Here is a 24,753-nt window from a genome sequence, read left to right as displayed (position 1 = left end):
CCATTTACTTGGGGATGCTGGCTATGCACTGTAACTGTGGATAATGAAACCTATCAGAAATGCACACACACTCACCAAAGAATGCCATAATGAGGCACATGCATAAACCAGGAACATCATAGCGCTTGTCTTTGGGCTGCTGAAGTCATGGCTCTGGTGCCTCAATATATCTGGTGGAGTCTTGCAGTATTCTATAGCCACATGTGCACAGATGTTCACAGTATGTGCCATGTTACGCAATATGATCCTGTGGTAACAACTGCAGCAGGATCAGCAAAGGGAAGCGATATACAACACCCCACCAGTGCCTAGGTCACTACAGCCACACCCACAGGGGGATTCAGAGGAGGAACCCGCTGAGGCTGTCCCTGTAGGCAGACATAGGCATGCCCAATATGCCTTGGCCTTGGTCAAGAGGCAACGCATAGCACATGCACTGATAACCTAGGGCCCTAGGGACTGACACCTTACTCAGACTCATATACACATCAGTAAAAAATATGCCAGTAAGGTCACACAACCTGTACCTCACCATGTATTGGCTGAGGACTGCCTATTTTGGTTAGAGTCATCCCCAAACTATAGATCTGTCAACTGCTGCATTCACAAGGTAAGTCATTCTCCTGTACATCACTTGTAAGTGGTACTACAATAAGATAGCATATGTATGGACCTGCTGATGCATGCAAGGGAATATAGTGGGCTATATATAGTGTGCTACTGGGCTACTTGCAGAGATCTATAGTGGGATACTGGGCTACATGTAAAGATCTAACAGCCACTTGGGACAACAAGTACTCTGTTCACTAGTATGTGCCTCATAATAGCTACTAGGCCACATGGCTAGAAACTCCACAACAGTAGTCCAGGGTGACACCAAACAGTGAGGTCACAGGACAGTCACTTGACTGTCTATGCCAGCAGAACATAGCCTGGTCATCCTCCACCCCAAACACATCATTGTTTCCATAAAACTGCTGTAACAGTAAGTTTACAATGATATACCAGCAGACCAAACAATTCCTCTATCTTGTTGATAGTGTGGGGTAGGAAACCTCTCTGTCTGGAAGCCTTTGTGTCTCAGTGGGCCATGGACAGTAGCATGTGTGATGGTGCCGATGATTTGAATCTGGCAGCATCCAACATCTTTTGCATGTGAGATACTCATATGGTGGTTGTCACACAGACTATCATAACCCCTCAATCTGTTACTGCAAGAAAGATGGAAAAAGCCAGAATGAATGGGGGCACAAAGGGCCATACCTGCAGACAGACATTATACACACTCTGAGTAACCTAGCAGGTGGCTAATTTAACACTAGGCTGCAACAGGTCAGATTAGCTGAAGGATGTAAAAACTATCATTAAATGCATTAGTAGGTACAACAATTCAGCAACCAATGTACAGTATAGCTCCGGGAAACCACAAATGTATGAGAAACACAGCAGAGATAGGGGGAGAAATGCTGGGCATTCTGCAAAAACATGTACAGGGAGAGATATGCAGACTGTCACCCTGTGTGTGATGTTTCACCATGTACCCCGGTTACATCATACCTCTCCACCTCTTACAGCAGGAAATGTGGCCAACTAAAGTGAATAAAAGTGGGACCAAGGCCCACAACTTGGGCAGGTTTTAAATACTTGCTCCTACAAACGTAGAATGTGGATAGAATAACAGGTCCTGCATTTGCATGACTCTCCTGCTGTGCATGGAGTCTGAAATTAAAATATCTGTCATTATTAATTTACTTCAAGTCTTGACTGATTTGCCAATAATTTGCCAGAAAACAACATTTTTATGTGAAGCAGGCCAAAAATATACAGAAAGAGTCTGGAAAGTCTGTGAAGCTCTCTACAGTTCTAAAGTTTGAGTCACATATTTAGGTCAGAAAACAGCCAGGGAATGCCTTGGACAATATCAGGCAATTGCAGTACTGTGGTAATAGGTGCAGCAGCCAGTAGTCTACAGCACACAATAATCCTGGACTGAAGTACAGGTAGCTTTGGCCTGGAGTCACCTTTTAAGTACTGACAATCACAATGGGCATGCTCCTACACTTAGCTAACTTGAGCCCAAGTCTGTTGCCTCTACCACTCAAAGACCTGCTATGCAGAAATATGTCTGTAAATACATGCAGCTATGTATACATATCTATCTCTCCCTATCCCCCTCATGCTTGATTAGTGTCTGTATCTGTGTGTCACATATGTATATATATATATATATATATATATATATATATATATATATATATATAATAAGAGGAATACACACACACACACACACACACATATATATATATATATATATATATATATATATATATATAAAGTACAATGATACATAGACTCCCCACATACTTCCACATAACACATTTACATTACTGACACACACAACTACATTTAAGGAAGCAGTTATACACATTGATATAGATATAGGTGGGGATGAACGAATGCTTCCACATACACCTAAATGCTGGTGTTATCTGGACATACAAATTACAACAGCTGTCCAATGGCACCAGACCAAGGCTGCAACAGTGCATAATCAACTCACTCACAGACCCCTGAGCCTGCGGGCTGTCACCCTGCAGCCAGATATTGGTACGCAGGTGGTACAGGGTACAATGGGTGCAATGCATTCCTTGGACAGGCCATATTATGCCTGGCCACATGTCTGTCTATCAAACTTCAAACAGCCACATATGGCCAGACTGGTAAGTGTACACCCATAGTAGGGATATTATCAGGTATCCCACCCCTAGAACACTAGATACAATAACAGTACCAAGTGGTATCACTCTGCAGATCACACATGCTGTCTAAAAAAAGGCCACTTTGTGTACTCCACAAGTACTGTCCCTGCATCAACATATACAACAGACGTAACCTTTGGCACATGTGACAGGTACTGTGAGCTTTAGTGTGCAATACTAGATAGGTAGGAGTTCTATTCTCACATCATCCAACTGTGTGTGTGTGTGTGTGTGTGTGTGTGTGTGTGTGTGTGTGTGTGTGTGTGTGTGTGTGTGTGTGTGTGTGTGTGTGTGTGTGTGTGTATCAATATATCCTTTCACAGCACTACAGACATGCCCATAATGACTGTATCCACACAATGGTATGCATTTTATGGCCCTGTGAATGGCTGTTGGCCTAAAATGCTCTCCTCTACAAGGCCTGCAGATGTCATCCACCTTAAGAGCACTGACTGACTTTCTAGCAACAGTTAACCTCTGTGGTGCATGCAATAAGTACTGCAAGTTATAGTATGTACAACTAGATCGATAGGAGTTCTAATCTCACATCATCCAACTCTGTATGTGCGTACGTGTGCGTGTGTGTGTGTGTGTGTGTGTGTGTGTGTGTGTGTGTGTGTGTGTGAATATATCCCCATGCAGCACTTCAGATAAACACGTATGAGCTATCTCTGTGCAATGGTTATGTATTTTATGCCCACTGACTATTGCCTGGCCTTAACATTGGCCTCTGTTACAAGGCCTGCTGATGTCATCCACCTTAAGAGCACTGGCTGACAGTGTATTATCACATCAACAGTGTGATGCATGTAATAAGTACTGCAAGCTGTAGTGTGTAATATTAGATAGGTAGGGGTTCTAATCTCACATCATCCAACTTGTGTGTGTGACTAAATATGTCCCCTGGCAGCACTGGAGACATGCCCATGTGGCCTACCCCTGTACATTGGTTATGCATTTTAGCACCCTGTGTCTAGTTGCTGGCCCTAAATTGCCTCCTCTACATAAGCATAATTGATGTTCACCACCATCTACAGTTGTATGTGCAGACTACGCAGGTGACATGTATCAAGGGTAGTAGAGTATGTCACAGGGTATGCAAGCATAATGCTAACTGTCCCCATTGTCCCTGGAACACTTTTCTACACATATGCACCTAGAGAACCATGCACATATACTGGCATATCTTGCTGACATCATATCTCTGCTGTGCTGCCTTGCCATCCTGTGCCACTGTATTGCCACCATGTGTCCATAGTTGAACCACTTAGATTCCTGGGACAAAAACATACACAGCTCTGTGTCACACCTGCCATTCTGTAACAGTACCACCAGTGTACCATCAGGCAACAAAGATACACAATGTTTCAGCCAGTATACAATACCTGTCATGGCCCACTACAACTGCCATGGCATAACACTACTGCACTACACAAACAAATGTAAAGTTATATAGTCACCCTGTGCATCAGACACATATATGCAAGTCCCTGCATCAACGGCATGGGTGGCAGGGATGTGGCACAGGAATGGTCACATGCACAGGGTACAGTGTGGTGGTGCCAGAGGACTAGGCTGTGCCAAGCAGTTGACAGCATATGAGTGAGTCAGGAAGGGGGTACGGTTACATGGGCCATGGGCAATGACAGTGATGTTGGAGTATGTGCATGTAAACAGTCAAGGACAGTACTAGCCCTACATGTATGTATGGTGGACAGCTGTGGACCACACATGGTAGAGTGGACAGTTCACCATCTCCAGTCATGAACACAGGAACTGGCTTTACCAGGAGCAGCATGGGCAGCACCATGCCCAAGGTCAGATGCGGTGTTAGTACCTGACAGTGCCTACTGTCTGCTGGGCCTAAGTCCCCCACGGGACCATCCAGGACCAAATGCCCATGGTCTGTCATGTCATGGTGTGGACAGCAGACCTTCCTTTGTAGCACTGGAGGTACTTCCACTACAGGAATGGGAGTGTGCAGGGCCATGTGGACTCCCAGCAGATGGTGTTGCTGGCCTACATCCACGTGTCCGACACCCAACTCCCAACCACATGTTCCAGCACAATGCGTGCTCAAAGACAGGCACTTTCTCAGCCCACCATCTATCCAGTACATCAGTGAAACATTCAATGGTGTCACCATGTGGTGGAAGCAGTTACAGATGTCAGAATGTGCTGCATCCATAACCCTAAGCATCCATCTGGTGTTGCATTCAGCTCCTGCCTGTGCCTCCATGACAGCCTGAAACATGCAGTGAGTGACCCGGGATGTGACACTTGCAACCAGAGGTGGATGTGCAGCAGTCCTCCTTTGAGTATCTCTGTCAATCTGCCTGTGTTGGACCTCACCAGCTCTTTAGCTATAGTCATTGTCTGCACTCACTGACACCATAGTTCTCACACTGTCCTGTACTATGTCACCACCCTCAAACTGTCCAATATCTGTGGCCTCTGGTGACTGGGTATGTGTGGGCACACTGACTGTGTGTGGGTACAATGGGGGAAGAAGAGGACTGTTAATCTCTGGGACAGATTCAGCCACTGACAAACCCACCTGTGCCTCACTATGGCCACCATCATCATCAGAGTCCGATGAGACACTGACATCAGGTTGTGAGGGGGACAGTCTCCAACCCCTCTCTTCACTTGTGAGAAGCAAGAAAAAAGCAATACATTACCACCTGCACTATTATGGTAATCCGCACAGACTCATACAGATGAGTATCCACAACTGCATTACATGTTCCATATCTTCTCATTTCTGATCCCACACACAACACACACACTCACAACATATACAGACAACCTAAGCCCTGTATAACATGCACGTCACCTACATCCAGGTAACGCTGCTCATATAATGTACCTGTGACGTATGCAATGTGACAGTGTATGTGACAGAACTACACATACAACCCAGTACACCTATCTTGACAATAATATACAGTTGTAGTAGCACTGCCTCAGGTATGCATCTTCTCCCTATTGTGTTTGAATAGGTATCTTGGAGTAATTGCCTTGTGTATAGTAGGCTGCATAGTTGCTCATAAATATAACTGCAAACATGTTAATATTTGTACAAATACACACTTGCCATTCCCTAGGCTATGCACTGTAGTTAACTGCTACAAAATGGAACATACAATTATTCTATTCAGGCTAAGGACAACAGTTGTGCATAAGGAAAAATGGCAGCTCTTAAGATTAATAGTGTATATCTGATCTGGAAAACAACAGTATAACACTTACCAGGTAAAGAACCATGAACTCCTACCACACCTGATGGACTTATGAAAAGGTGAAGGAGAGGTATTGTCAGAAACACCAAATGCTGCAGTGTTACAAGGTAATATGTGCATATATATGGTTCCCCTTTACAATCCTGGAAAACCGAAAGCTCGAATTTCAGTATCTCGAGACTGTAAAGGTGAAAATGCAAAATCTCAAAAGTGCATAAGCACGACTTCGAATATCTCAAATCTGTGCTTATGCAGTGCAGCAACGGGATAGGAAGTGTTTGTCCGGGACGTTTCTCAGAAGTGAAGGTAAGTGAGTGTATGTGAGTGTTATTGTAAGTTTTGCATGTGGATTATGGTAGGGAGGTTGTGTTTGTGTATGTGTGATGTGTGTGTGTGTGTGTGTGTGTGTGTGTGCGTGTGTGTGTGTGTGCAAGGGAGTGTGGAATGTCTGCGTGTGAGTAATGCATTGCTTGACTGTTAGTGCGATTTCGGAGTTGGTATATATAAGTAGGGGGGGCGCAGCCCCCCACATGAGGGTGCAGGGGGGCTTGCCCCCCTGCGTAGATATAGTGTAGGATTGTGTAGTTTGTGTGTTGTGGGTTGAATGGTGTGTGTGTTGTGTGGTGTATGGTTTGTGAATGTCTGGGATTTTAGTTTATCGTGTTTGTGTGTTTTGTGATTGTGGTCTGTTCGACTTTATAGTTTCAAGATACTGAAGTTCAAGCTTTCAGTATTTCGAGATTATAAAGGGGAACCATAAATACACATGTACAGTAGCTAATGTAATACTGGCTATATTGCTGATATTCTGAGTATGTGTGCACAACTGTGGGTAAATTACAACCTCCCCTCCCCCCAATTCAGATAGACCTGACACCCATCTAGTGGTCTTTAGAGCCTGCCACAATGACTGCTAATGTATTATACTGGGGAACACATTAAGCTTACCTGGACGCTCCTCTGATGTAGATGCTGTGGCACTGACCTCTGGGATGTATGGTGTTATGGTTGGCTGGGAGCTGTTGGTTGATCCTAGGTATGCTAGGAATTCCTCTGTGTCTAAGAGTGGTTCTTCTGTTGCAAGCCCTCCACCAGTGGCAGCATGATCCCTGGTGACAGCAGCTGCCCTTTAACATGTGGCATCGACCATGTCTGTGGCAGGTCTACTTCAGATCACTGAAATCCCATTTCACTTTCTTTCATTTCGCTGAGACCATATCACCTAAATTTCACAATACTGACAACTCTTTTCACTGAATCTCATTTCACCAACAGCTTACAATGCTAAATTTCAAAAGACTAAATGAGAAACCATAGACAAACACACACAGCACTAATGACTACCTCTTTCCACAACGTATAAACTACTTACTTATCCTCTTAACAGAAACTAGACAATATAAAATCAAACTAATTGGGGGGTTACACCCTCACACCCCCTAACTATATATTCTAACTCCAGGATTGCACTAAATGGGGAAAAGGGCATATAACTTTTACTTGCCTCACAGTACTCTACACACTGCCACTACTGCTGGGAATGCACAAAACATCTGCCATATTACTTTAGATACTTCCCATACAAATGTAAAGATACATACCTCCATTTAAAAACACTACAACACCACTTTCTACATTACTATCAGTATTCTGACACTCAGCACTGTAAGTTACATGAATTCTTTCTAGCACAAACAAGTTAAAGGCAAATAAAAACCCACATCAGGTCTATAGTTTACAATTCAGTGAAATCAGATTCAGTCAAATGAATTTTCATTATTTTGAAAATTAGGTGATTTGGTCTCAGTGAAATGGGATTTCGGTGATCTGAAGTAGATCCATCTGTGTCCCAGTGTCAAACCTGCTTGTAGGTCCTGTCATCAGTGGCCTGATGAAGATTCGTTGAAAGCGCTAGCCCTGTGTTCTAATTATTTTAATAAACATGGTTTCTAATGGACGCTTGGATTTATTTTTACATGCTGGCTGCGTGTTTTTTCTACAAGCTATTGCCCAGTGGATGAGTAGGTTCGAATGAACACTCTATGGTGATTTTGACTCTTTTTTATTGGATTAAGAGCTCGCAAAGTAAAGCGGTTTGTAGGTTACAGCTTCGTTTCTTTTTGTGGAACATTTGGTTACCTTTTGTGACTGACTTGAATTGAACACAGCAAGTATACTTCCCACTATTTAAGCCTGTTTTTTTGTTGTATTTTATAAGTCTTGTTTATTATCAGGCTAACAGAGTGTAGTGAGCATTATTCTTTGTTTTTAAACTATATGTTAATAGTAAACCATAGCCAATGCATAACAAAAATAAATATTTGAAGATAAGTGGTGGGAGAGAGCGAAATACAGTCCAATTATTGGCTATATAGTTGACAGCAGTACTGCTATCTACTCTACAGGTCTGTCCTTTATTTATGTGTAAAAATGTCCTATAGCTGCTGTAGCACATACATACCTGTCAAGCTATCTACATGCGACATTATGGGCCAAGCAGTAACAACTGCAGGTACACAGCTACACAATACACTTGCACACTGGGTGTACCTATATAACTATATAACTGCCAAGGTGTACTGTGGGCTGATGTAGTGTTACTTTACTATTTACATAATCATGTCAATGATACATCTGTGATAGAAGGATTACGCAACAGTAATTGCATTCAGTGACAGCGTGACACTTGTGAGACATGTATGTGTACAGTACAGACAGTAAACAATTATCATGCCTTGTTTGGCAGGCAATGAGAGAGAACCCAATAACAGAGACCACAGAGGACATCTGCATCAAATGTATTAATTGACTGCAGCAACCTTTAGCACACACAACAGGCATGCAGCCATACTAAAGCTTACACATTTTATTTATTTTATTTTATTTTATTATTATTACACTTATTTCCTGTATTTTATGCTGTATTTTCACATTCCTGGTAATGACTGTAACAGTCTGTGACATGTAAACATACAATAATATACTCATAATCTGGAATACCTCACCCCTTTACCTGTAGTTTTTGTCCAGAGAATATCTGTAAACATTATATGACTGCTACTGTTATATTTAGATCTACATAACAGTAGATTCGAACCCTGGTCTGTGTGTGGCAAAAATGTAGTTCATACACAGTATTTAGCAAACTGAGCTCCTGAATCACAGCTGATTACTTACTGACTAATATTTGCCTAGAGCTCACCTGACACCAGAATATGACCTGCTAATAGTGGTACAGTTTATACTTGACTACAGTGACAGTTGAACACACATGCATGGCATTCAAGCATGACAGAGATACTAGGTAAAACATACATTACTACATAGATTTCAGGTGTACAAAATACATTGTTAGTGTGTTAAAATATCTGTGAGATCAACAAACAATATCTGGTTATGGGTTATTATTTTCAGTGCACAACTAGTGCACTGTTATACCTGACTGCAGCACTGTACCTCACAGCCTGAATTCTTGTAGCTGATATGCAATGGTGAAAAGAAGACAATCCTGCTGTACATGATTTAACCTTGGTGTGATTGCTAATGGTCCATGTGTGGTACAGTGTGGTACAGTTTATACTTGACTACAGTGACAGTTGAACACACAGCCAGTTGTCATAAGTGATTTCTTACAAAACAACTATGAACCTGCACTTATTGCACAGCAGACTTTAGTAGATATACCTTCATGCAGGTACTGATACTATTTTGTGTTTTAATTGCAGAACAGTTTTAATAATTGATTTAATGCAAAACAGCCCTATTGCACAGAAGACTTTATTAGACACACCTTCATGCAGATACTGATACTATTTTGTGGTTTTATTGCAGAACAGTTTTAATAATTGATCACATGCAAAACAGCCCTATTGCACAACAGACTTTATTAGATATACCTTCATGCAGGTAGTGATACTATTTCATGTTTTTATTGCAGAACAGTGTTAATGACTGATAACTTGCAAAATAGGCCTACGTCCACAGTCATTGCACAACAGACTTTATAAGAGAAACCTTCAAACAGTTACTGTTATAATTTCATGTTTTATTGCACAACAGTTGCCATTATGTAGGTGTTTCAACACAGCTGTTATTCCACAGTTGTTGCAGTACAGACTTTTATTGCATATACTTTATTATGGTTAATACTTTAGTCTTCCCTGCTTATGGCACTATAGTTGGCAGTTTGCAATTCTTGCAGTACAGGTGTAAATCCACATTCGTTGCAATACAATCTTTACTGTATATACCTAATCAGAGTTAATGCTTTACTCTGTCTTGCTTATTTGACTATAGATAACAAAATACATCAGTACTCACCACACTCACATCGCAACCTGACCAAGCACCTGGCATGTGCCTTGATGTTGCAAGCCCTCTCTTCTGCAGCTGTTGGGAGAGAAGCACACCATTATGCATACCAGTTTAGCAGACATTTAAGATTAAATATTGGTGAAATACAGATAATGGAATTTACATACATGTGGGACATTCCCAGCCCAGAATTCTTGGACCCAGTTGTCCAAGAGAGCCCCCTTCTATCTTTTCAGGTCATTATGGTGACGACAACACTGCTCACCTGTGTGGGTGATACCAGTTGCACTGGTGAGGTCCCTTGCCAGCCGGTCCGAGGCATTCACCTTGTACTCTGAGCCCCGGTAAACTCCCTGCATTTGCTGGCCCTCGTGGTTTTTTACAAAAAGTCCAACCATGACCCTGGACTCCTGAATGCCCCACCACTGTGCCCAAAAGTGTGAACCCTCTCCAGCACTAGCCATTGTATTCTTAAGAGACAGAATTCCAATGGATTATGCTGTATTCTCACTTATTGGGCGTAATATAGCCTGTTTTCCCACCCATACATGCCATTGGGTGATATTTAAAAATGCATCATGTTGCTTAGCAGCATGCAAACCAACACATCTGAGCTGAGCAGTGCTAAAACCCATATAGCAGTGCTTAGCGGTGTGCAAACTAGCTAAGCAGAGCCAAGCAGTGCATAAACAATTTCAGCCATTGTTGTGTTTATACAGTGCTTAGCAGGGCTTAGCAGGTCTTAACAGAGCTAACTGAGTGCAACAGGCCAGTATTTAAAAATAATTTGCATAATTTGTATTTCAAACAAAACTGCTAACTTGCTCTTCTATGCATTCAAAAACTGCACTGACTGCACATGAGGCTGTAACTCTAAACATTTAGCAACATGGATATGTGAAGTCATGCTATACCTTTACATATACCTCTGAAATACCTTTATGCAATACTGTGCACCACAACATGCTACACAAGCCCACTTAGCTACACTTAAACATGACCTTTCCAGACTAATTAAATATATCTGGTTTCTATTTTTAGATGTCTGGCAGGTGTCGCAGCACCACTTAGCACTGCTGCACTCTATGCCAAGAAAACATGCTTTTTAAAGAAAAACAAACAAAAAAATAAATTACACTGCTATAATACAGTTGGACAGTGCAGGGAGTGTGCTATATATCTGCAGACACAGTTACCACTACACTCCCTACACTGATTCAATAATTGTGTCCCATGGCTCTCCCTCAGCAACATGCCATAGGTTCATAGGTTCATAGGTAGGTACTAGGCTATCTGCCCGAAGGCATTTATAAGCCTAGCCAGAATGTGTTGGCTTTCGCCGTCCCCTTAGATTAGTTCCCCGTGACTCTGTCCAGCAGAGCCACTGAAGGGATCCCTGGGGTAAACTTTCTGTTTCCCATCCACTTGTCAAGGTATCTCTTGAAGAGTGATAGCTAGCAGCTCTGCCTAATGTAGATTGGAATCTTGTTCCAAAACATGGCAAGTCTCTGGGACAGGAATCTATCCCTACAGCATGTCCTATTTATTATTGTGGTGAGGTTTAGATGCCTAGAGCATGTGGCTCAAGGGGATAAGGTTTTCTTTAGGTAGAGCATGCCCATCAGTTCTGGTTTGGACATGGCCTTGTATGTCAGGCAGAGATCACCTCTGAGTAGGCGGTATGCAACCGAGTACAGATGGAGTTTCTTCAGTCGAGCTGCATAGGTCATCTGTTTGAGGTCAGTGATCCTCTTGGTGAGGTACTTCTGTGGTCTTTCCAGCTGTTACAGGTGTCTTGTAAGGTACATCCCAAATGGTGGTAATATTAATATGCATGGTGCGTTGGTGAGAGGGAACTATGTATATGGACATGGTAGCAGTCCATGTAGGCTCTACACTATGCCTACCAGATTTTATTAAATCTAGGAGTATGACTTTTTACACTGTAGGGTTGCCACACCTCCGTTATTTTTCTGGACTATCCAGAAATCAAACTGATTTTCCGGTAGTCTGGAAAACACTGTACAAACTCTGGTATTCTGTTTCAAAAAGGAAACAGACTATTGGAGTTTGTAAATCGGCTGATTTACTATGCCTTTTTACAGAAAAGCATAGCAAATCAGCCAAATGCAGGTAGCAGGAATGGAAAAAGAGGGCGTTCCGCCCCAGGTGATGTCATCGTGGTGTCACACAATGGGCAGAATGTGGGCGGGAGAGTAGGTGGGACAGGCAGGGTTACTGGTGACGTGGGGTGTGTGGCTTTACTCCAGTTTTAGCCACGATGAAAGGTGACAACCCTATTACACTGAAATACAAAACATGCAAAGATGTCAAATGCACAAGTCCTAAAATGGAGCAGTAATGGTTTAGGTTAGGTTCATCAAACTCAAGCCAGATGAATGTCAGTTCTGATGGAAGAACACCAGTCAAATACCACCTTTTATCAGAACAAGAAACATACCCAAAAAGAAAAAAAAGCTGAATTGTCTACACAAGAGCTTGACTTTCAAAAGTAATAGATTAATTTGCCCTTGTACTAATTTGGACTTCTTCAGAATGGACATTGACAAAAAAATAATGTGATTAAATAGTACAGGCCTTGTCATATGACTTACAACATGTGACTGCTGAAAATACTCTAAATAAATACTTTATTTAAAATCACATAAAACAGAACCTAGTATTCATAGGCAGTCTCCCATCTAAGTGCTTAGCAGTCCAAGCCCTGCTTAAGGTTCAAAACGACATGAAATCAGGTGAATCCAAGATGGTACTGGCCACAGGTATCTCTTAAAAATCAGTAAAAAATGTAAAGCTGGTAAGTGTGCCACGTGCAGACCTGTTTTGAGGCAAACTACATAAAACATTGTTATTGGTACAAAAATAAATAAAAGTGGAGATAAGACCCTCTTTGAGAGGGCAATGATTCTGCACAAAAGTCTTGATTCTAGCATAATTAAGGAAGTTATTAAAAAAATACAAGACTTTTTCACTCACATTGGTATTAAAGATGAAGTGATAGGAAATTACCACATTTTGATATACAAGGAATTTTAACTTAACAAAATAAGCATGAAAAGAACAGACACCACTGGGGTATTTTGAAATGTGATAATAAAATTGCAAGAAGAAAAACTTGAAGAAACAGCCAAAGAATGCCATCAAATTGAATAATATCTTTATTGGGTACCAATCCAAGTAAAGGGCTTTTGTCCTACACCATTAGAAGGGACTTCTTCAAAACAAAAAAAAAAAACCTCTCCTACTATATCGGCTAAAATCTACCGGTATAGAGCAGTCTCTGGTGATTGAGCCTGTCGGACAGTGCCCTTTTGCTAGTGTCTTGAACAGCAGCACTCATCCGTATGCAATAAAGAACTGGACTACAAAAAGGACTGAGTCTGTAACTTGTTTTGTCTAACTTAGACAAAACCATTATTTAACGTTTTAAGATGTGACCTTCAATTTTATTTAGCTTAATTATTTCTTCTAGAACACTAGTGAAAGGGTACTCTCCAATAGGCTCAACCACCAGAGGCTGCTCTTCATGAAAAGAGAAACTTAAGACCAACTCCACAGGACCACAGCAGCACATCTAATTAATTGAGTTCACCTCAAAACAAAGGCTGGTCATACTCACTGACTGAAATTTGTTAACTTTACCCTCCTGTCCCCCACAGGTGGTGAACTTGTACCAGCAGTAGTCTTTCGATTCTGGGTGGCACTCATTTTCATTAGTATAATGCATTTTAGAATAATAATACACATTTTAAGTGATTTTTAAGAGCTGCCAATGCCCATACCACTCTGAATTTCCCAATCTTGTTTGATCTTGGTAGATAAGCAGGGTGGTGACTGGTCAGTTCTTGCATGGAAGACACCCTTGAAATACCAGGTGCTGTTTAAGTGATTTTCAAAAAAGTATTTCTTTAGAGCATTTTTAGCAGTGATATGATCTCAGATTTATGACAGACTTTCTCTGTTTAATCACATTTTTTGTCAGTGTCAATCAGAGCATTTTTCGTAGTGACATTATCTCAGATTTGTGACAGACTTGCTCTATTTAATCACATTTTTTGCCAATGTCAATCCTGAAGAAGTCCAAATTAGTATATGGAAAGTGCTTAACTGATAGAAGAAATGGATTACTTTTGAAAGTCAAGTTCTGTGTAACCTATTCAGCATTTTTTCATTTTTGATTGCAAATCAATTAATTATTATCTGGGCCTTTCTTGAGTTATCAAAACAAGAAAAATGTTTTAATAATTGATTGCATGCAAAACAGCCCTATTGTACAACAGACTTTATTAGATATACCTTCATGCAGGTAGTGATACTATTTCATGTTTTTATTGCAGAACAGTTTTAATGACTGATAACTTGAAAAATAGGCCTACGACGACAGTCATTGCACAACAGACTTTATAAGAGAAAGCTTCAAACAGTTACTGTTATAATTTCATGTTTTATTGTACAACAGTTGCCATTATGTAGGTGTTTCAACACAGCTGTTATTCCACAGTTATTGCAGTAGAGACTTTTATTGCATATACTTTATTATGGTTAATACTTTAGTCTTCCCTGCTTATGGCACTATAGTTGGCAGTATGCAATTCTTGCAGTACAGGTGTAAATCAACATTAATTACAATACAGTCTTTACTGTATATACCTAATCAGAGTTAATGCTTTACTCTGTCTTGCTTATTTGACTACAGATAACAAAATACATCTGCACTCACCACACTCACATCGCAACCTGACCAAGCACCTGGCATGTGCCTTGATGTTGCGAGCCCTCTCCTCTGCAGCTGTTGGGAGAGAACACACCATTATGCATACCAGTTTAGCAGACATTTAAGATTAGATATTGGTGAAATACAGGTAATGGAATTTACATACATGTGGGACATTCCCAGCCCAGAATTCTTGGACCCAGGTGTCCAAGAGAGCCCCCTTCTGTCTTTTCAGGTCATCATGGTGATGACAACACTGCTCACTTGTGTGGGTGATACCAGTTGCACTGGTGAGGTCCCTTGCCCGCCAGTCCCAGGCCTTCACCTTGTACTCTGAGCCCTGGTAACCTCCCTGCATTAGCTGGCCCTCATGGTTTTTGACAAAAAGTCCGAGCATGACCCTAGACTCCTGAATGTCCCACCACTGTGCCCAAAAGTGTGAACCCTCTCCAGCACTAGCCATTGCATTCTTCAGAGACAGAACTCCAATGGATTATGCTGTATTCTCACCTATTGGGCTTAATATAGCCTGTTTTCCCACCCATGCATGCCACTGGGCGATATTTAAAAATGCATCATGTAGCTTAGCAGCATGCAAACCAACACATCTGAGCTGAGCAGTGCTAAAACCCATATAGCAGTGCTTAGCGGTGTGCAAACTAGCTAAGCAGAGCCAAGCAGTGCATAAACAATTTCAGCCATTATTGTGTTTATATGGTGCTTAGCAGGGCTTAACAGAGCTTAGCTGAGTGCTGCAGGCCAGTATTTTAAAATAATTTGCATAATTTCTATTTCAAACAAAAATGCTAACTTGTTCTTCTATGCATTCAAAAACTGCACTGACTGCACATGAGGCCATACCTGTAAACATTTAGCTACATTGATATGTGAAGTCATGCTATACATTTACATATACCTCTGAAATACATTTATGCAATGCTGTGCACCACAGTATGCTACACAAGCCCACTTAGCTACACTTAAACATGACCTTTCCAGACTAATTAAATATATCTGGTTTCTATTTTTAGATGTCTGGCAGGTGTCTCAGCACCACTTAGCACTGCTGCACTCTACGCCATGAAAACATGCTTTTTAAAGAAAAATAAAAAAATAATAAATTACATTGCTATAATACTATTGGACAGTGCAGGGAGTGTGCTATTTATCTGCGGACACAGTTACCACTAAACTCCCTACACTGATTCAGTAATTGTGTCCCATGGCTCTTCCTCAGCAACATGCCATAGGTTCATAGGTAGGTACTAGGCTATCTGCCTGAAGGCATTTATAAGCCTAGCCAGAATGTGTTGGCTTTCGCTGTCCCCTTAGATTAGTTCCCTGTGACTCTGTCCAGCAGAGCCACTGAAGGGATCCCTGGGGTAAACTTTCTGTTTCCCATCCACTTGTCAAGGTATCTCTTGAAGAGTGTTAGCTAGGAGCTCTGCCTAATGTAGATTGGAATATTGTTCCAAAGCATGGCAAGTCTCTGGAACAGGAATCTATCTCTCCAGCATGTCCTATTTATTGTTGAGGTGAGGTTTAGATCCCTAGAGTGTGTGGCTCGAGGGGATAAGGTTTTCTTTAATGGAGCATGTCCACCAATTCTGGTTTGGACATGGCATTGTATGTCAGGCAGAGATCACCTCTGAGTAGGCGGTATGCAACTGAGTACAGCTGGAGTTTCTTCAGTCGAGCTGCATAGAGCATCTGTTTGAGGCCAGTGATCCTCTTGGTGAGGTACTTCTGTGGTCTTTCCAGCTGTTGCAAGTGTCTTGTAAGGTACATCCCAAATGGTGGTAATATGATTACTATGCATGGTGCGCTGGTGAGAGGGAACCATGTACATGGACATGGTAACATTCCATGTAGGCTCTACACTATGCCTACACAGATTTTATTAAATTTAGGAGTATGATTTTTTTAAACTGTAGGGTTGCCACACCTCCATTATTTTTCCAGACTATCTGGAAATCAAACTGATTCTCTGGTAGTCTGGAAAACACTGTACAAACTCTGGTATTCTGTTTCAAAAAGGAAACAGACTATTGGAGTTTGTAAATCGGCTGATTTACTATGCTTTTTTACAGAAAAGCATAGTAAATCAGCCGAAAGCAGGTAGCAGGAACGGAAAAAGAAGGCATTCTGCACCAGGTGATGTCATTGTGGTGTCACAAAATGGGCGGAATGTGGGCGGGAGAGGAGGTGGGACAGGCAGGGTTATTGGTGACGTGGGGTGTGTGGCTTTACTCCGGTTTTAGCCACAATGAAAGGTGGCAACCCTATTACACTGAAATACAAAAAATGCAAATATGTCAAATGCACAAGTCCTAAAATGGAGCAGTAATGGTTTAGGTTAGGTTCATCGAACTCAAGCCAGATGAATGTCAATTTTGATGGAAGAAAACCGATCAAACACCACCTTTTATCAGAACAGGAAACATACCCAAAAAGAAAAAGAAAGCTGAATTGTCTACACAAGAGCTTGACTTTCAAAAGTAATAGATTAATTTGCCCTTGTACTAATTTGGATGTCTTCAGAATGGACATTTACAAAAAAATCATGTGATTTAATAGTACAGGCCTTGTCATATGACTTATAACATGTGACTGCTAAAAATACTCTAAATAAATACTTTATTTAAAATCACATAAAACAGCACCTAGTATTCATAGGCAGTCTCCCATCTAAGTGCTTAGCAGTCCAAGCCCTGCTTAAGGTTCAAAACGACATGAAATCAGGTGAATCCAAGACGGTACTGGCCACAGGTATCCCTTAAAAATCAGTTAAAAATGTAAAGCTGGTAAGTGTGCCAAGTGCAGACCTGTTTTGAGGCAAACTACATAAAACGTTATTGGTATAAAAATAAATAAAAGTGGAGATAGGAACCTCTTTGAGAGGGCAATGATTCTGCACTAAAGTCTTGATTCTAGCATAATTAAGGAAGTTATTAAAACATACAGGACTTTTTCACTCACATTGTTATTAAAGATTAAGTGATAGGAAATTACCACATTTTGATATACAAGGAATTTTAACTTAAAAAATAAGTATGAAAGGAACAGACCCCACTGGGGTATTTTGAAATGTGGTAATAAAATTGCAAGAAGAAAAAATTGAAGAAACAGCTAAAGAAAGCCATCAAATTGAATAATCTCTTTATTGGGTACCAATCCAAGTAAAGGGCTTTTGTCCTACACCATTAGAAGGGACTTCTTCAAAACAAAAAAAAAAACTCTCCTACTATACCGGCTAAAATCTACCGGTGTAGAGCAGTCTCTGGTGATTGAGCCTGTCGGACAGTGCCCTTTTGCTAGTGTGCTGCACAGCAGCACTCATCTGTATGCAATAAAGAACTGGACTACAAAAAGGACTGAGTCTGTAACTTGTTTTGTCTAACTTAGACAAAACCATTATTTAATGTTTTTAAGATTTGACCTTCAATTTTATTTAGCTTAATTATTTCTTCTAGACCACTAGTGAAAGGGTACTCTCCAATAGGCTCAACCACCAGAGGCTGCTCTTCATGAAAAGAGAAACTTAAGACCAACTCCACAGGACCTCAGAAGCACATCTAATTAATTGAGTTCACCTCAAAACAAAGGCTGGTCACACTCACTGACTGAAATTTGTTAACTTCACCCTCCTGTCCCCCACAGGTGGTGAACTTGTACCAGCAGTAGTCTTTCGATTCTGGGTGGCACTCATTTTCATTAGCATAATGCATTTTAGAATAATAATACACATTTTAAGTGATTTTTAAGAGCTGCCAATGCCCATACCACTCTGAATTTCCCAATCTTGTTTGATCTTGGTAGCTAAGCAGGGTGGTGACTGGTCAGTTTTTACATGGAAGACACCCTTGGAATATCAGGTGCTGTTTAAGTGATTTTTAAAAAAGTCATTAATTAGAGCATTTTTAGTAGTGACATTATCTCAGATTTGTGACAGACTTGCTCTATTTAATCACATTGTTTGTCAATGTCAATCCTGAAGAAGTCCAAATTAGTATATGGAAAGTGCTTAACTGATAGAAGAAATGGATTACTTTTGAAAGTCAAGTTCTGTGTAACCTGTTCAGCATTTTTTCATTTTTGATTGCAAATCAATTAATTATTATCTGGGCCTTTCTTGAGTTATCAAAACAAGAAAAATGTTTTAATAATTGATTGCATGCAAAACAGCCCTATTGTACAACAGACTTTATTAGATATACCTTCATGCAGGTAGTGATACTATTTCATGTTTTTATTGCAGAACAGTTTTAATGACTGATAACTTGCAAAATAGGCCTACGTCCACAGTCATTGCACAACAGACTTTATAAGAGAAAGCTTCAAACAGTTACTGTTATAATTTCATGTTTTATTGTACAACAGTTGCCATTATGTAGGCGTTTCAACACAGCTGTTATTCCACAGTTATTGCAGTACAGACTTTTATTGCATATACTTTATTATGGTTAATACTTTAGTCTTCCCTGCTTATGGCACTATAGTTGGCAATATGCAATTCTTGCAATACAGGTGTAAATCAACATTAATTACAATACAGTCTTTACTTTATATACCTAATCAGAGTTAATGCTTTACTTTGTCTTGCTTATTTGACTACAGATAACAAAATACATCTGCACTCACCACACTCACATAGCAACCTGACCAAGCACCTGGCATGTGCCTTGATGTTGCGAGCCCTCTCCTCTGCAGCTGTTGGGAGAGAACACACCATTATGTATACCAGTTTAGCAGACATTTAAGATTAAATATTGGTGAAATACAGGTAATGGAATTTACATACATGTGGGACATTCCCAGCCCAGAATTCTTGGACCCTGGTGTCCAAGAGAGCCCCCTTCTGTCTTTTCAGGTCATCATGGTGATGACAACACTGCTCACCTGTGTGGGTGATACCAGTTGCACTGGTGGGGTCCCTTGCCCGCCGGTCCCAGGCCTTCACCTTGTACTCTGAGCCCTGGTAACCTCCCTGCATTAGCTGGCCCTCATGGTTTTTGACAAAAAGTCCGAGCATGACCCTAGACTCCTGAATGTCCCACCACTGTGCCCAAAAGTGTGAACCCTCTCCAGCACTAGCCATTGTATTCTTCAGAGACAGAACTCCAATGGATTATGCTGTATTCTCACCTACTGGGCTTAATATAGCCTGTTTTCCCACCCATACATGCCATTGGGCAATATTTAAAAATGCATCATGTAGCTTAGCAGCATGCAAACCAACACATCTGAGCTGAGCAGTGCTAAAACCCATATAGCAGTGCTTAGTGGTGTGCAAACTAGCTAAGCAGAGCCAAGCAGTGCATTAACAATTTCAGCCATTATTGTGTTTATATGGTACTTAGCTGGGCTTAACAGAGCTTAGCTGAGTGCAGCAGGCCAGTATTTTAAAATAACTTGCATAATTTCTATTTCAAACAAAAATGCTAACTTGTTCTTCTATGCATTCAAAAACTGCACTGATTGCACATGAGGCCGTACCTGTAAACATTTAGCTACATGGATATGTGAAGTCATGCTATACCTTTACATATACCTATGAAATACATTTATGCAGTGCTGTGCACCACAGTATGCTACACAAGCCCACTTAGCTACACTTAAACATGACCTTTCCAGACTAATTAAATATATCTGGTTTCTATTTTTAGATGTCTGGCAGGTGTCTCAGCACCACTTAGCACTGCTGCACTCTACGCCAAGAAAACATGCTTTTTAAAGAAAAATAAAAAAAATAATAAATTACATTGCTATAATACAATTGGACAGTGCAGGGAGTGTGCTATTTATCTGCGGACACAGTTACCACTAATCTCCCTACACTGATTCAGTAATTGTGTCCCATGGCTCTTCCTCAGCAACATGCCATAGGTTCATAGGTAGGTACTAGGCTATCTGCCCGAAGGCATTTATAAGCCTAGCCAGAATGTGTTGGCTTTCGCTGTCCCCTTAGATTAGTTCCCTGTGACTCTGTCCAGCAGAGCCACTGAAGGGATCCCTGGGGTAAACTTTCTGTTTCCCATCCAGTTGTCAAGGTATGTCTTGAAGAGTGTTAGCTAGGAGCTCTGCCTAATGTAGTTTGGAATCTTGTTCCAAAGCATGGCAAGTCTCTGGAACATAAATCTATCTCTCCAGCATGTCATATTTATTGTTGTGGTGAGGTTTAGATCCCTAGAGTGTGTGGCTCGAGGGGATAAGGTTTTCTTTAATGGAGCATGTCCACCAGTTCTGGTTTGGACATGGCATTGTATGTCAGGCAGAGATCACCTCTGAGTAGGCGGTATGCAACCGAGTACAGCTGGAGTTTTTTCAGTCGAGCTGCATAGGGCATCTGTTTGAGGCCAGTGATCCTCTTGGTGAGGTACTTCTGTGGTCTTTCCAGCTGTTGCAAGTGTCTTGTAAGGTACATCCCAAATGGTGGTAAATGATTAATATGCATGGTGCGCTGGTGAGAGGGAACCATGTACATGGACATGGTAACATTCCATGTAGGCTCTACACTATGCCTACACAGATTTTATTAAATTTAGGAGTATGATTTTTTTACACTGTAGGGTTGCCACACCTCCATTATTTTTCCAGACTATCTGGAAATCAAACTGATTCTCTGGTAGTCTGGAAAACACTGTACAAACTCTGGTATTCTGTTTCAAAAAGGAAACAGACTATTGGAGTTTGTAAATCGGCTGATTTACTATGCTTTTTTACAGAAAAGCATAGTAAATCAGCTGAAAGTAGGTAGCAGGAATGGAAAAAGAAGGCATTCTGCACCAGGTGATGTCATCGTGGTGTCACAAAATGGGCGGAATGTGGGCGGGAGAGGAGGTGGGACAGGCAGGGTTACTGGTGACATGGGGTGTGTGGCTTTACTCCGGTTTTAGCCACAATGAAAGGTGGCAACCCTATTGCACTGAAATACAAAAAATGCAAATATGTCAAATGCACAAGTCCTAAAATGGAGCAGTAATGGTTTAGGTTAGGTTCATCGAACTCAAGCCAGATGAATGTCAATTTTGATGGAAGAAAACCTATCAAACACCACCTTTTATCAGAACAAGAAACATACCGAAAAAGAAAAAGAAAGCTGAATTGTCTACACAAGAGCTTGACTTTCAAAATTAATAGATTAATTTGCCCTTGTACTAATTTGGATGTCTTCAGAATGGACATTGACAAAAAAATCATGTGATTAAATAGTACAGGCCTTGTCATATGACTTACAACATGTGACTGCTAAAAATACTCTAAATAAATACTTTATTTAAAATCACATAAAACAACACCTAGTATTCATAGGCAGTCTCCCATCTAAGTGCTTAGCAGTCCAAGCCCTGCTTAAGGTTCAAAACGACATGAAATCAGGTGAATCCAAGACGGTACTGGCCACAGGTATCCCTTAAAAATCAGTTAAAAATGTAAAGCTGGTAAGTGTGCCAAGTGCAGACCTGTTTTGAGGCAAACTACATAAAACGTTATTGGTATAAAAATAAATAAAAGTGGAGATAGGAACCTCTTTGAGAGGGCAATTAAAGTCTTGATTCTAGCATAATTAAGGAAGTTATTAAACATACAGGACTTTTTCACTCACATTGGTATTAAAGATTAAGTGATAGGAAATTACCTCATTTTGATATACAAGGAATTTTAACTTAAAAAATAAGTATGAAAGGAACAGACCCCACTGGGGTATTTTGAAATGTGGTAATAAAATTGCAAGAAGAAAAACTTGAAGAAACAGCTAAAGAAAGCCATCAAATTGAATAATCTCTTTATTGGGTACCAATCCAAGTAAAGGGCTTTTGTCCTACACCATTAGAAGGGACTTCTTCAAAACTAAAAAAAAACCTCTCCTACTATACTGGCTAAAATCTACTGGTGTAGAGCAGTCTCTGGTGATTGAGCCTGTCGGACAGTGCCCTTTTGCAAGTGTCCTGCACAGCAGCACTCATCCGTATGCAATAAAGAACTGGACTACAAAAAGGACTGAGTCTGTAACTTGCTTTGTCTAACTTAGACAAAACCATTATTTAATGTTTTTAAGATTTGACCTTCGATTTTATTTAGCTTAATTATTTCTTCTAGAACACTAGTGAAAGGGTACTCTCCAATAGGCTCAACCACCAGAGGCTGCTCTTCATGAAAAGAGAAACTTAAGACCAACTCCACAGGACCTCAGCAGCACATCTAATTAATTGAGTTCACCTCAAAACAAAGGCTGGTCACACTCACTGACTGAAATTTGTTAACTTCACCCTCCTGTCCCCCACAGGTGGTGAACTTGTACCAGCAGTAGTCTTTCGATTCTGGGTGGCACTCATTTTCATTAGTATAATGCATTTTAGAATAATAATACACATCTTAAGTGATTTTTAAGAGCTGCCAATGCCCATTCCACTCTGAATTTCCCAATCTTGTTTGATCTTGGTAGCTAAGCAGGGGGGTGACTGGTCAGTTTTTACATGGAAGACACCCTTGGAATATCAGGTGCTGTTTAAGTGATTTTTTAAAAAAGTATTTAATTAGAGCATTTTTTGTAGTTACATTTTCTCAGATTTGTGACAGACTTGCTCTATTTAATCACATTTTTTGCCAATGTCAATCCTGAAGAAGTCCAAATTAGTATATGGAAAGTGCTTAACTGATAGAAGAAATGGATTACTTTTGAAAGTCAAGTTCTGTGTAACCTATTCAGCATTTTTTTATTTTTGATTGCAAATCAATTAATTATTATCTGGGCCTTTCTTGAGTTATCAAAACAAGAAAAATGTTTTAATAATTGATTGCATGCAAAACAGCCCTATTGTACAACAGACTTTATTAGATATACCTTCATGCAGGTAGTGATACTATTTCATGTTTTTATTGCAGAACAGTTTTAAAGGAGTACCGCACCCACAGACTCAAAAAACATGTTTAAAACATCATGGCATGATGTTTCCTACACTTTAACAGCACTCTGGGATTATTTACAGGATTTTAAATATATTTTTATGTAATTACAGACTCTGACCACCTGGAGTACAGCATATTGACGTGGTTTGGATAAATCAGGTTGCCACTCAGTATCCCACAAGTCATTGTTTTGCTCAGAAATGTTACATCATGCAGGCCTCCATTTGCATGAAGCTCTTGTCATTTCATAGATGTTGCATGCATACAAAGTTCTGAGTAAAATAGAACAGTTAAAGTAACATTCCTTGCTGTTGAATGACTACTTAAAACTGAAACAGTGCAAATGTCACAGAACACACACAAAGTGCTGTTTACTGCTGCCTTTTTTCTAATTTAGTTTAAATGGCACTAATTTGTGAGACAATGAATTCCAGTTCTTTTACTTCAACCCTCCCCCGCAACACCTAGCTTCCCTAGCTGTCAAAGTCCTGAGGGTAATTTGACTTGGTAATTTCATTGACTGGCAGATCTCAGCAGGGTGCTTGACTCATGTAATTCAATCTTTGCTCTAGCATTTCTTTTGTTACAGAGGACATTTTTTATTGCTGCACTGTAGCCATGGCCTTACTTGACTGCATTAGCATCCAGTTTATATAGCAACTTCTGTAACATCTTGCACCAGGGAGCTAAATAAAACTTTTAAAATATTAAACCAGTTTAGATTTTTATTAGTTTAAGTGTCTAAGGTATCACTTCATGCTTCCACCTTGCTAAAAATGATTTACATGTGCAAAGT

This window comes from Protopterus annectens, chromosome 15.part0 (genome assembly GCF_019279795.1).
Source record: "Protopterus annectens isolate FY-2018-M chromosome 15.part0, PAN1.0, whole genome shotgun sequence".
NCBI lineage: Eukaryota > Metazoa > Chordata > Ceratodontiformes > Protopteridae > Protopterus > Protopterus annectens.
The sequence above is the reverse complement of the archived record's forward strand: the minus strand, read 5'-3'. Positions refer to the sequence as shown.